We start from the raw sequence: 13960 nt of genomic DNA, 5'->3' as shown, positions 1-13960 counted from the left end.
AGAAAGAAAGAAAGAAAGAAAGAAAGAAAGAAAGAAAGAAAGAAAGAAAGAAAGAAAGAAAGAAAGAAAGAAAAGAAAGAAAGAAAGAGAAAAAGACTTCCCAAATAAAAACCTTCTTAACTTAATAAAGGAGTCCTACTGAAGCATGGTGATTTTATAGCTTCCTTTTCTTCTACCTAACTCTTAAATGTTCCCTTAGATTTTATCCGTTGCAACCTTTGTAACATACTCCAAAACCCATTCTAAAGAAATCTCATCTGCTAGTGATGTCAAGAAGATGGTGGAATAGGAGTTCTTTGGCTTCACCCTGCAACCACAGAAATCCAACTAGCAACTATCCACAGTCAAGGCTATCATTGTAAATACCCCAGATCTTAGAAATCAGACTGATACTCTCTCTTAGACTATAGAACCAAGAAAGCTGCTATTGAATGATAAAATGAATCACTCTCTTTGACTGTGCTACCCCTCCTCCAAGCTGGCACAGCACCAGATAATTCCTGTGGACTCACAGTTTCTACAAGGTGAAAAGTAAGTTGAAGGCAGACATTCTGCTTCCCCATTGTTCTAGGACAGTTCACGGGAGGCTAACTCCTGTCTCATGCCAAAAGAAGCATTGGAAATACTAGTGGGGCTAGACTCCCTGGGGTCAATTAGAAAAAAAATGAAAGTGGGGCTCACAGTGCCCAATGCACTGTTCTTGGTGTTTTTTCTACATTTCAGCCAACAGCAATGCCACCCCAAAGAAGTAGCCAATAGCACTGCACTGCAGGAAACATTGTTTAGGGGTCTTTTAGGATTAAACCCCTAACCAATTTTTTCCACAGAGCCTGGGTACTCTCATTAGGTCTTCCCTAGAGCAAGAGGTAGCTGTAGGTAAGCAATTACCCATAAAGGGAACATCTGACCCCACTCAACTCAAGAGGGTGGTCCAACTAAGTTCAAATGTTTCCATTAAGTATTCAAAACATGGAGACAATTGCAGGTCAGTAATTACCCACAGAGGGAGCATCTGGCCCCACTCAACGCCAACCACAGTGTGGTGGCTTGACCAAATCTTGGTGCTCTGCGTGGGTATACCCTAGGCCAGGAGACAAGCTCAAGTCTACACGTATCTGTGGAGTACAGCCTCTGGCCCTGCTCATGTTGTGTGGCCAAGCAGCAACCCAGAGATCTCATCCAGCCTCAGAATCCATCACATAGAAATGTCCAAGTGCAGATTCTAAATAACAATGCCACCCATTCAAGGAAGACAGCCTGCAACCCTGCTCAAATAGAGATGATTAGAGACCAGCCAGCATTCCCATCTGACAACAAAGTTCAGTCAGTAGTTTCACTGGACCATGGAGCACAACCAGCAATACCATTTAACCTCAGAGCACAGAAGTGATCCAGACCAACTAGAAAACCTGACACCAAAGTCTACTTTTTCATGGTTGCTACTAGCCAGCCCATACAAAATATCTCAGGCTACACTGAATAGTAAAGGCCTATCACCACCAAAGAACATCTGCAAAGGCCAGAAAAGACAACCATTTATCAAATGTACAGGCATAAATTTAAGGACACAAAGATTATGAAAACTCAGGGAAAAATAATACTACCAAAAGGAAATAATAAATTTCCAGTAATGGACCAAAAAAAAAAAAAAATGAAGATCTATAAAATGACAAATAATTTAGAATAATCCTCTTAAAGAAGTTTAAGAAACTCTAAGAAAATACAAATAGAAAATTAAATAAAATTTGGAAAACAATTTAGAACAAAAATGAGAAATTTGAAAATGAAATAGAATAAAAGCAAATACAAGTCATGGAGATTAAAATATAATAACTGACTAGAAAATTCACTAGAAAGCTTTAACAACTGACTTAAGCAAAAGAATCAGTGAGATCTAAAGCAGAACATTTCAAATTATCTAATTAGAGGAACGAAAAGAAAAAAATACATAATAAAAAAGAATGAAGAAGGCCTACAGGAATTATGGGACACCATGAAGTGAACCAACCTTCACATAATAAGAGGTCCTCATGTAGAAAAGAGGTAAAAAGACTAGAGTGTATACTTTAAGAAAATAATGACTGAAAATTTCAAAATTCTGGGGAAATATTACGATGGGAAGCCCAGAAGTCACAATCAAACTCAACCCAAGGAGGACTTTACCAAGACATATCATAATCAAATTACAACAATCAAAGAAATAAAAATATTGAAAGAAGCAAAAGATAAGATAAACATCACTTTCAAGACAGTCCTAATATGATTTTCAGCAGATTTCTTAGGAGAAACCCTACAGACCAGGAGAGAGAAGAATGGTATATTTAAGGTGCTGATAGAAAAACTGAACAAACAAAAAAACAAAAACAAATAAAAAACCCGCCAACCAAGAAGGCTTTATCCACAAATATATCCTTCAAAAATGAAGAAGTAAAAACTTTTTATCATAAACAGAAGCTAAGGGAGCTCATCACCACCAGACCTGTTTACAGAAACTGTCAAAGGGAATTATTTAAGCTGAAATGAATGACTATTAATTAATAGCATAAAATAAGGAAGTAAAAAACTTGATGACATAAATCATATGTAGTCATACTAACTCTAATACTGTAAGGGTGGCATGTAAAACAATTTTATCCCTACTAGTGGAGTTAAAAGACAAATCTATTAAAAACAACTGTAGCTGTAACAAATTATTAAGGGAAAAATATAAAAACAAATATAAATTATGACATCGAAATCATAAAAGATGGGGAAGAGTGAAAGTATAGTTTTTGAACACTAAAAGCAAGTTGTTATCAATTTAAAGTAGCCTGTTATAAGGATACAATATTTTATGTAAGCATTATGGTAACCACAAAGCAAAAACCTACTGTAGTCGCACAGAATATAAAAAGAAAGAATTCCAAAGAATTCTTAGAAAACCATTGAAAACCATCAAACCACAAAGGGCAATAGCAAAAGAGAAAGAAACAGAAGACCTACAAAACAATCAGAAAACCAATTATGAAATAGCAATAGCAGATTCTTACTTATCAGTAATTGCCTTGAGTATAAGTGAATTAAATTCTCCTAAAGATAGAGTGGCAGATTGGATTTGAAAAAATACCAGATTCAACCATATGCTGCTTATAGGAGACTCATTACTGGTAAGGACACACATAGATTGAAAGGAATGGAATAAAAAAATGAGAAAAAATTCCATGAAAATAGAAACCAAAGGGGAGAAGAAGAAGTTGTAATTATATCAAACAAAATAGACTTTAAGTCAGAAACAATAAAAAGAGACAAATAAAGTCATTAAATAGTGCTAAAGGAGTTAATTTTCCAAGAGGACATCATAATTGTAAATATATATGCACCCAACACTGGAACATCTAAATATATAAAGCAATGATTTAATAATCTAAAAGTAGAGATTAACTGCAATATTATAATAATAGGGCATCTCAGTAACCCACTTTCAATATACAGATGGACAATCAATAAAGAAATACTGTACTTCAATTATAGCATTGACCAAATGGACCTAATATGCATGTACAGAGCATTTTATCTGATGGTAGCAGAATACATATTCTTCTTAAGTGCACATGGAACATTCTCCAGATAGATTATATGTTAGGCCACAAAACAATTCTTAATAAATTTAAGAAGACTGAAATCTTATGCAATATTTACTTAGATAACAATGGCATGAAATGAGGAATCGATAATGAGAAATCTTGAAAAATACACAAATATGTGGAAATTAAACAACATGCTCCTAAACAACCAATAGGTCACAGAAGAAATCAAATAACAAATTTTAAAAATACCTTGAGACAACTAAAATGGAAATGTAACATGCCAAAACATAGAATGCAGCAAAAAGTAGTTCTAAGAGAGAAATCTATAGTGATCAATGAAAAAAACTCACGAATACTCTAACGTTATACCTCAAAAAACTAGAAAAAGAACAAAGTAACCTCAAATTTAGCAGAAGGAAGGAAATAACAAAGATTATAGCAGAAATAAATGAAATGAGACTAGAGAAATAATTTAACTAAGAGTTGGTTTTTTTGAAAAGATAAAATGGACAAACCCTTAGCTAGACTAGGAAAAAAGAGAGACTACTCAAATAAATGAGATGATAAATGAAAGAGGAGACATTGCAATTGATACAACCAAAATACAAATTATTATAAGAAACTATTGTAAAAAAAAGTATATGTCAACAAATCAGATAATCTAGAAGAAATGGATAAATTTCTAAACTAATAAAACCTACCAACACTGAATCACAAAGAAATTGAAAATCTGAATAGACCAAAAATCAGCAAGACGATTGAATGTGTAATGAAAAGTCTCCTCTCAAGTCCAGAACTGATTAGCTTTACTATTGTATTATACCAAACATTTAAGGAACTAATGTCAATTCTTCTCAAACTCTTTCAAAAAAAATCAAAGTAGAGCTAATAATTCCAAACTTATTTTACGAAGTTAGCATTGACCTGATAAGAGCCAGATAAGGACACTACAAGAAAAGAAATACATAGGCCAATATCCTTGCTAAACATAGATGTAAAAATCTGCAAACAAAATATTACATAACTGAATTCAAGAACACATTAAAAGAAAAATTCACTATGATCAACTGGGATTTACCCCTACAATGCAAGAATTGTTTAACATATGCAAATGAATAAATGTGATACACTACATTAACAAAATGAAGCGTAAAAATCTCATGATCATCTTAACAGATGCAGAAAAAGCATTTGACATAATTCAATACCCTTTCTTGATGAAAACTCTGAACAGATTAGGTATAGAGGAAAGGTACTTTAACCCAATAAAGGCCACATATGATAAACCATTAGCTAATATTATGTTCAAGTTTGAAAAAATGAAAGCTTTTACTTCAAGATTAGAAACAAGACAAGGATCTCACCATCTCGCCATTTCTTTTCAACACAGTACTGAAAGTCCTGGCCGGGACAATTAGGCAAAAGAAAGAAATATAAGACATCCTAATAGGAAAAAAAGAAGTGAACTTGTCTCTTTTTGCTGAAAACATGATCTTACATATAGAAAACCCTATAGACTCCACTAGAAAACTGTTAGAACTTGTAAATTAATTCAGTAAAGTTATGTGACACCAAATCAACGTATAAAAATCTGCAGGGTTTCTGTTTCTATTTACTAACAACAAACTGTCTAAAAAGGAAATTAAGAAAAAAAACCCATTTACAGTGGCAATAAAAAATTAAAACTTAGGCATAAATTTACCTAAGGACCTGTGTTCTGAAAAATATAAAACACTGATAAAATAAATTAAAGAAAACACAAATAAATGAAAAGATATGTTGTGTTCATGGACTGGAAAAAAATAAAATTGTGAAAATGTCCACACTACTCAAAGCAATCTAAAGATTCAATGCAATCCCCATCAAAATTTCAATAGCATTTTTCACTGAAATGGAAAAAGCCATTCTTAACCGCATATGGAACCACAAAAGACTCTGAATAGCCAAAACAATACGATCTTGAACAGAAAGAACAAAGCCAGACACATCATAGTCTTTGATTTCAAAACATATAAAGCAAGTATAATCAACAGCATCATCCTGGCATAAAACAGACACATAGACCAATATAACAGGATAGACAAACCAGAAATAAACCTACACATTTACTGTCAACTGATTTTTGACACAGGTGCCAAGAACACATAATAGAGAAAGGGCAGTATCTTCAATAAGTGGGATTGGGAAAATTAGATGTCTACGTACAGAAGAATGAAATCAGACACACTATGTAGAAAAGTCAACTCAAAATGGATTAAACACTTAAATATAAACCTGAAACTGTAAAACTTCTATAAGAAAACATAGGAGAAAGGCTCCACCACATTGCTCTGGGCAATGAATTTTCAGATAAGATCCCAAAACCACAGGTGACAAAAGCAAAAATAGACAGATGTGATAGCATCAAACTAAAAAGCTTCCAATTAACAAAGCAAAAAACAACTCACAGCAAGGGAAAAAATATTTACGAACCATATGTCTTAGTTCATTTTTGTTTTGCTATAAAGAAATACCTGAAGCTGGGTAATTTATGAAGAAAAGACATTTATTTGGATCACAGTTCTGCAGTCTATACAAGAAGCATGGTGCCAGCATCTTCTTCTGGTTAGGGCATCAGGCTGCCTCCACTCATGGTGGAAGGCAAAGCAGAGCTGATGTGTGCAGAGCCCAAAACGAAACATGAGAGAGTGGAGAGGTACTAGGCTCTTTTTAACAACCAGCTCTTGTGGGAACTAGCAGAGTGGGAACCAACAAAGTGAAAACGCTCCCAGTCAGGGCATTAATCTATTCATGGGGAATCCTTTCCCATAACCCAAACACCTCCCACTAGGCCCTGCCTTCCAACATCGCCACACTGGGGCTTAAATTTCAACATGATATTTGGAGGGAACAAACATCCAAATATACTCTAGCACCATACATCTGATAGGGGCTAATACCCAAAAATTATAAGAAACTCAACTCAATGGCAAGAAAAACAACCCAATGTTTGGGTTGACAACATGCATTAATCTTTTTAAAGTAGGCAAAGACCATAATAGGTGTTTCTCAAAAGACATACAAATGGTCAATAGAAATGTGGAAAAATGCTTAGCATTACTAATCATTAGGGAAATGTAAATTAAAACCACAATGAGTTATCACCTCATACCTGTTAGAAGGCTAACTCAGTGAAACTCTGTCTCTACTAAAAATATAAAAGATTAGCCGGGCGTGGTGGTGGGCACCTGTAGTCCCAGCTACTGGGGAGGCTGAGGCAGGAGAATGGCGGGAACCCGGGAGGCGGAGCTTGCAGTGAGCGGAGATCGCGCCACTGCACTCCAGCCTGGGCGACAGAGCAAGACTCCATCTCAAAAAAAAAAAAAAAAAAGATGAAAGAAATAAATGTTAGAGAGGATGCATAGAGATGGATTGCATACAGTGTTGGTAGAAATGTAAATTAGTAAAGCGCTCATGGAAAACAGTTTGGAGGTTCCTCAGAAAATTAAAAATAGAACGAATATGACTCAGTAACTTCCGGGTATATACCCAAAGGAACTGAAATCAATATGTCAAAGGGATATTTGCACTCACATGTTTATTGCAGCATTATTCACAATAGCCAAGATGTGGAATCAACCTGAGTGTCCATCAATGGATGAATGGATGAAAAACATGTGGTATACATGCACAATGGAATACTATGCAGCCTTTAAAAGGGGGGAAATCATCTCATTTGTGATGCCATGGATGAATCCGGAGGATATTATGCTAAGTAAAATAAACCAGGCAAATTAAGCCAAATACTATATGATTTCACTTATATGTGGAATCTAATGAAGTTAAACTTACAGAAGTAGAGAGTAGAATGTATTGGACAATAGTTACTGGGGAAAGGGAGTTTAAGAATGTAGGCACTGTGGCCAGGCATGGTAACCCATAGAATGATGGTTACCAGAGGTTGGAGTGTTATAGAGTGAGGGAATGAGGAGTTGTTGGCCAAAAAATATAAAGTTTCAGATAGATAAGGTAAGTTTGGAGATCTATTGTACAGTAGGGTGAGTATAATCCATAATACTCTGTTATATATTTCAAAATAACTAAGAGAGTAAACTTCAAATGTCTCATCAAAAAAATGGTAAGCAAGGTTATGGATATGTTAATTAGATTGATTTAATCATGCCACATTGTAAAAACATATCAAAACATCACATTGTATCCCATAAATGTGTGTAATTATAATTTTTCTTTTTTTTATTATACTTTAAGTTCTAGGGTACATATGTACCAAAATTATAGTTTTTCAATCAAAAATAATACTAATGATAGTTTAAGTCAAAAAATGAAATTAGACAAAAAGAAATCTTGCTCACATCCATCTCATAGTTTATTGACTGCTAAATCCCTACTTCACCTCAGTCTTCCTTCAGAATTCCATGCCTACATTTTCAAATCATTACTGTAGAGATTTGTCAAACACTTTATCTTATAGGAAGCTCCAAATCAACATGCCTTTCTTGCCCCATTTACAACTCCTTTTGCTTTTTCTACCTTCACTCACAGAAATAAAAATCTAAACTTTGACATTTCTCTTCCATCCCTTCACCTTTACTACTTTTATGAATTCTACTTCCTCAGTCTCTCCCTTCTGTCTCTTCATTTCATTCTCCATTGACTTTGTCTATTATCAGACTTCAGTAATGTATTTGTAGGATTATGGCAATAAGCCTCTATGTAAGGCTTGGTTGCCTTGTTCCCCAGACTCCATACCCACCTCTACCTCAGTTCATTCTCCATAATTTTTTCCAGAACAATGTTCCTAAATGCAATCTGACCATGTCATTTTTCTACTTTAACTTGCTCAGAAGCTTTCTTTCAGGATAAAGCCCATGATGCACTCTTCAAGACCCTTCATGGTCTGCCTTTGACTACATTTGAAATTCTATCCTCCTTTTCTCAACCTAGTGACCTACAAAGAGTGCCCTGAATGACATCTGTTCTTTAAGGCCTCTGTATTTTTTACTGGCAATACAGTGCCTACATTCTTTTTTCTGTTGTTGTTTTGTTTTGTTTTCTGAGATGGAGTCTCCCCCAACTGCTCAGGCTGGAGCACAGTGACAGGATCTCGACTCACTCCAACCTCAGCCTCCTGGGTTCACGCAATTCTCCCACCTCAGCCTCCCAAGTAGCTGGGATTACAGGCACCCGCCATCATGCCTGGCTAACTTTTGTATTTTTAGTAGAGACAGGGTTTCACCATGTTGGCCAGGCTGGTCTTGAACTTCTCACCTCAGGTAATCCACCTACCTCAGCCTCCCAGAGTGCTGGGATTACAGGCGTGAGCCACCACCCCTGGCCACAGTACCTACATTCTTTAACTCCCTTTTCCCAGTTAACTTTTGTCCAATGCATTCTTATTTATCTTTGAAGATTCACTTCAAGCATTACATCCTCTGAATTTTTTTTTCCTGAAAACTATTATCTAGGGGAAAGACTACAAAAATTATCCTCCCCTTTGCTCAGTCACTGTGGGCTATAATTCCCTGTTCAAGTCATTCATGGATTTTTTTCTTTTAGATAATGATGGATACATTGGTGGTATTGGTAGTATACTTCTCTTATGACATTCTATACTCATTTTCCAAAGTTCATTTTTGTTTCTCTTAATGTTGTTTTTTTCCAGTCATCTTTATTTCACTTCAGTTCCCTTCTCACCATAATTACCTCTTTTCCAGTCATTTCAAATATGTCTATCAAATACAACTTCCATATTTGAAAAGTTATAACTGCGTGTAGTGTTTCCTAATTCCTCTCCAGAATACCTGCTCCAAATTACGTCTCCAGCAGCAGAGCATTGGTGTCTTTGTATTACAGGTTAAAATTTCTTCTGTGTTTTAGCCACTGCAAATAGTTTCTCCCACTTTTAGTTTTATCTTTAATATCTCTCCTAGAAGATGTCTTCAATTGTGATAAAATCACACCCTTCAGTTTTTCTCCTTGTTGTTTGTACTTTTTGGAATCTTGTTTAGGATATACATCCTCATCCAAAAATACTCTGGTGACATCGTTATCCAGATGCTCAAAATTCTGCCAATATACACCCTTTTTACTCATTTATTTTTCTCCTGCCCTTCTCCCCTATCATTCCCAATTAATCATTTCCTATTCCTTCTGAGAGAGTTCTGCTATTCAATCTCCAGCTCACTTTTTTTTATTGTATATATTTTGTCATTCAACCCATTCATTGTTTTCAAAAATTTATTCATTTCAGATATTTCCCAAAATGCCTGCACATTTCCTTTAAAATATCTGTTTTACTTCATGTTTTAATTTTTTTATCTGTTGAATGTATTTATAATTTAAAATTTAAAATTTTTAATTATTTCTATTGCTTTCGTTTTGCCTTTAAGGTAACACTTTTTCCAATACTGATTTTTATTGCATTGTGGTTCAGCTTCTCAGTAACTGGGAACTCGAATTTTATTGGATCTATCAATTGCTTTGACTGATTTTTGTTACTCAGAAGAGTGACAAAAACCAGGGCTGCAACTTGTGTGCCCCTTGCTGAAGAGAGATAATCATTGCTTTGTATCATAGACTCATAGCCCTTCCAGCCTTGCCTCACTGCCAGGGAACTTGTAGTAGCTCTCACTCTGTCATTGCTTTAGTCCTGGCTCCTTACTCTCTGTTCTGATTAGCTCATGCACTGGGGAACAAGGGTTGATAGGCAAGAATGTTCAGGAACTCCTCAGGCTGTGCATGCTCACTGATAGAGGACCTCCACCACAACTAGACTACAGTTCTCCCCTTTCATACCCCAGAGCATCTAGCTAATAGTTACAGTGGAGCGAGTGTTTTTATATTCCTGCCCATGGAATTGAGGGCTTAGGGAAAGAAAAGGGGCACAAAAAGGAAGGCCAATTCAGTCTGCATTTTATTTGAGGCTCCTGGCCTTCCCTAATTTGAAAACTTCCCTACCTCCAACTACTCTGGTTCCATCAAGATCCAAACACCTTTGGTCTCTCCAAGATTTTTCAGTTTTTTATTTATGGCTGAGTAGAGTTTCTCTGTTACTTTCCATATTCCCGGAAGCACAATTCACATTGCTTAGTGTACTTCAGTGAGGTGTCATTTATTAAGAATAAAATGTGAATAATGCTCATCAGAATTTTGCAATGTATGACTTGACTCTGAATTCATTAACCTTACTTACTGTCCAATGACTGATTCTACAGAGCAATGTAGGACCCTGTCATAGTTCACCATGTTGTCCAGAAGCAGAATAAACCACCAGTTTTTACATATAACACTCCCTAACTACTGACAGTCTCTTTAGAATGAGACTATTTCAGTCATGACTCCATATCCAGCATGATACTTAGTTTCTGGCACATACCACACACTTAAAAACTGTTTGTTAAATGTATCTGTTAAATGAAATAGAAAGAAAAGGAAAAGCAATTTACTTGAGAGACATCGGAGAGAGACAGAGACAGAGAAAAACTGACAGAAAGTAAAGAAGGAAATAGAGATGGGGTAACTGAGAAATTTAGAGTGAATAATTACGCTCGGTTTTACTACCACTCAACGAACCTCATAACAAGTCTTTTTCTCAAACATATTCACAGGACATGTGTTTGTTATCAACTGTCAGCCAGAACAAGCACCATCTCATATCAATCTCTATCTAATTGCAAAGAACCAATAAAATCTACAACTTGTCTCATAACTGACTTATAACAAGATTTCAAAATAAGATTCAGATTGTCATGAACTATTGGCTTCAGTATCATTATACCATGTATTTTTCCCCTGGAGTAGAATTTAATTCAGTGATGCGCACATCAGTGAAAAAGATTACTAAAAGTTAAATTTGTTGTTTGTTATTGTATAGATCACAAAAACAAAAAGTTCACCTGTCTGGAGTAAATACTCTTCTGGCTATAAATATGGCCTCCCTACCATCAGACCATCATCACTCACGCTCTGAATCTATAACCATACAGACACCATAATTTAGAGGACTAAATTATGGCAGAGCAGACTTCTCATCATGGAAAATCAATACAGTTTGTGTTTCATATGCACATCTTGATTCTTCTGGTCTATACAGTTGTTCCACTGGATTTCTTATCACTCTTGGAAATGAGAGGATGCAGAGAGATGGATTTCACACAGTGTTGGTAGAAATGTAAATTAGTAAAGCCATTATGGAAAATAGTATGGAGGTTCTTCAGAAAATTAAAAATAGAACTACTCATTAAGCACAAGCATATATTTTTTGGCTTTGGATGATTAAAAAAAAAAAAAAAACCCATAGCTTTTAAACGAAAACTTGAGAAGCATGAGGCAAAAATGCCCTAGAACAAATCCAGAGGAGTTTCAGTTCCAAAATAACCTCAGTGTAAGAACGCTTTATCTAGAACATGGGCTGCAAGAGAGTATGGCAAATAGCAGTGGGCAAAATTCAAGTTGCCAGTTAACGACATGGATATAAAACGTTCCATCTGAACACAGGGAAATGATTTGTATCATCTGTTCTACAGGAGAGTAGAGGAAGAAGAGGGTTATAGAATTGCATCTGCCCTAAATATTCAATAGTTTTGAATCAGGGGAAAAATTGATTAAAAGCTACCTATGGGGGGAAGAAAAAGGTTTACTAAATTAATATTAATTGAAGTTAAGTCATAGGAGAATATTGTTTGGGGGTTCTAAAGCCTATCTAATTACACTCTTTATTTAATAAGCTCTTGGTCATTTCTTCTTAGTTTTTAGAAAATATGATACTACCTATGTACGTTTTCCTGTAAGAAAGAGATGTAACCAAACTACATATGTTTTATTCAGAATTTTCAGAGAGATTCAATTTTTGTTCTTATCAGACAAACTCATTCATTGAAATTGTGGTTTATATATCAGGTAAATACAGTACAGAGACATAGGAAAGCAATGTCAGCATTAATCAATTTTCTGTTCTGCATTAAGTTGTAATAAACATTCCAGAGTGATGTGAAGAAACTGCACTTTATAAAAGAAAGATGAGATCCAGATTTTTTTTTTGTTTTTATCTTCAAATCTTGTCAGATTTATCCAACTAAAAATTCTTTCTTTAAACAAAAACAGATATGGTATCCTACTACCTATATTTAAATTCTGATAGCTTTATCAAAACATGACTTCCTTCTTTTCTTCCTTCATTGAAATGGGGTCTGAGGCAGTTGCCTTCTTTAAGTCCATTTCTGTTGATTTAATGACAAATGATTTCCATCATATTGTGCTCATAGCTACTTTATAGGCAAATAACAATTGACTACATGGTATAAGTAATAGTCTCATGGTATAAAATCCAGTCTACGTCACAAAATATTAGCCACACGCAGCCATCAGAATAGAAATCTTTTCTTTCCAAGCTCTTCCAAGTATGTGATATGAATACATATATATGTGTATGCGTGTATACAGGTAGATAGTTACCATTTTATCTTTTTAAGTCTACTAAACTGTGATAGAAAGCAAAAGCACGATATAACCTAAATACAGTATTGGCTTAAAATGAAAGAGTATGAAGAAAATTTATCATAACTTAATTCTTACAAATAACTTTAGATTATTTTTTAAGCTCTGGCAGAAAAATACTTAAGTAGAAAAGTTGGGGAGCTTAGGCCACGCGCAGTGGCTCACGCCTGTAATCCCAGCACTTTGGGAGGCTGAGGTGGGCACATCATGAGGTCAGAAGATCAAGACCATCCTGGTTAACACAGTGAAACCCAGTCTCTCCTAAAAAATACAAAAAAATTAGCCAAGAGTGGTGGTGGGCACCTGTAGTCCCAGCTACTCCGGAGGCTGAGGCAGGAGAATGGCGTGAACCCAAACTCCAGCCTGGGTGACAGAGCGAGACTCCGTCTCAAAAAAAAAAAAAAGTTAAGGAGCTTAGAAATCTAAATTCTTTGTGTATGTGTGTGCGTCTCTGTATATCTATATATATGAATTAATTTACCCAAAGACATCATGTTTTAAGTATAAATTATGAATATGTTATTATTTGAGATTACTAAGTATGTAGTCTAAAGAATGTGAAACAGGAAGGATTGTGAAGATTAAAACCCTGTTTGTATGAAGTATATAACTTCATGTGATTATTTGATACACTTTAAATTTTAAAAACATTAAATTATAAGTATAAATTTTTGAAAAAGTTAAAAAACAATTAAAATTTTTTTTTTTTTTTTTTTTTTTTTTTTGAGACGGAGTCTCGCTCTGTCGCCCGGACTGGAGTGCAGTGGCCGGATCTCAGCTCACTGCAAGCTCCGCCTCCCGGGTTTACGCCATTCTCCTGCCTCAGCCTCCCGAGTAGCTGGGACTACAGGCGCCCGCCACCTCACCCGGCTAATTTTTTTTATTTTTTAGTAGAGACG

Source organism: Colobus angolensis, unplaced genomic scaffold (assembly GCF_000951035.1).
Source record: "Colobus angolensis palliatus isolate OR3802 unplaced genomic scaffold, Cang.pa_1.0 Scaffold14, whole genome shotgun sequence".
NCBI lineage: Eukaryota > Metazoa > Chordata > Mammalia > Primates > Cercopithecidae > Colobus > Colobus angolensis.
The sequence above is the reverse complement of the archived record's forward strand: the minus strand, read 5'-3'. Positions refer to the sequence as shown.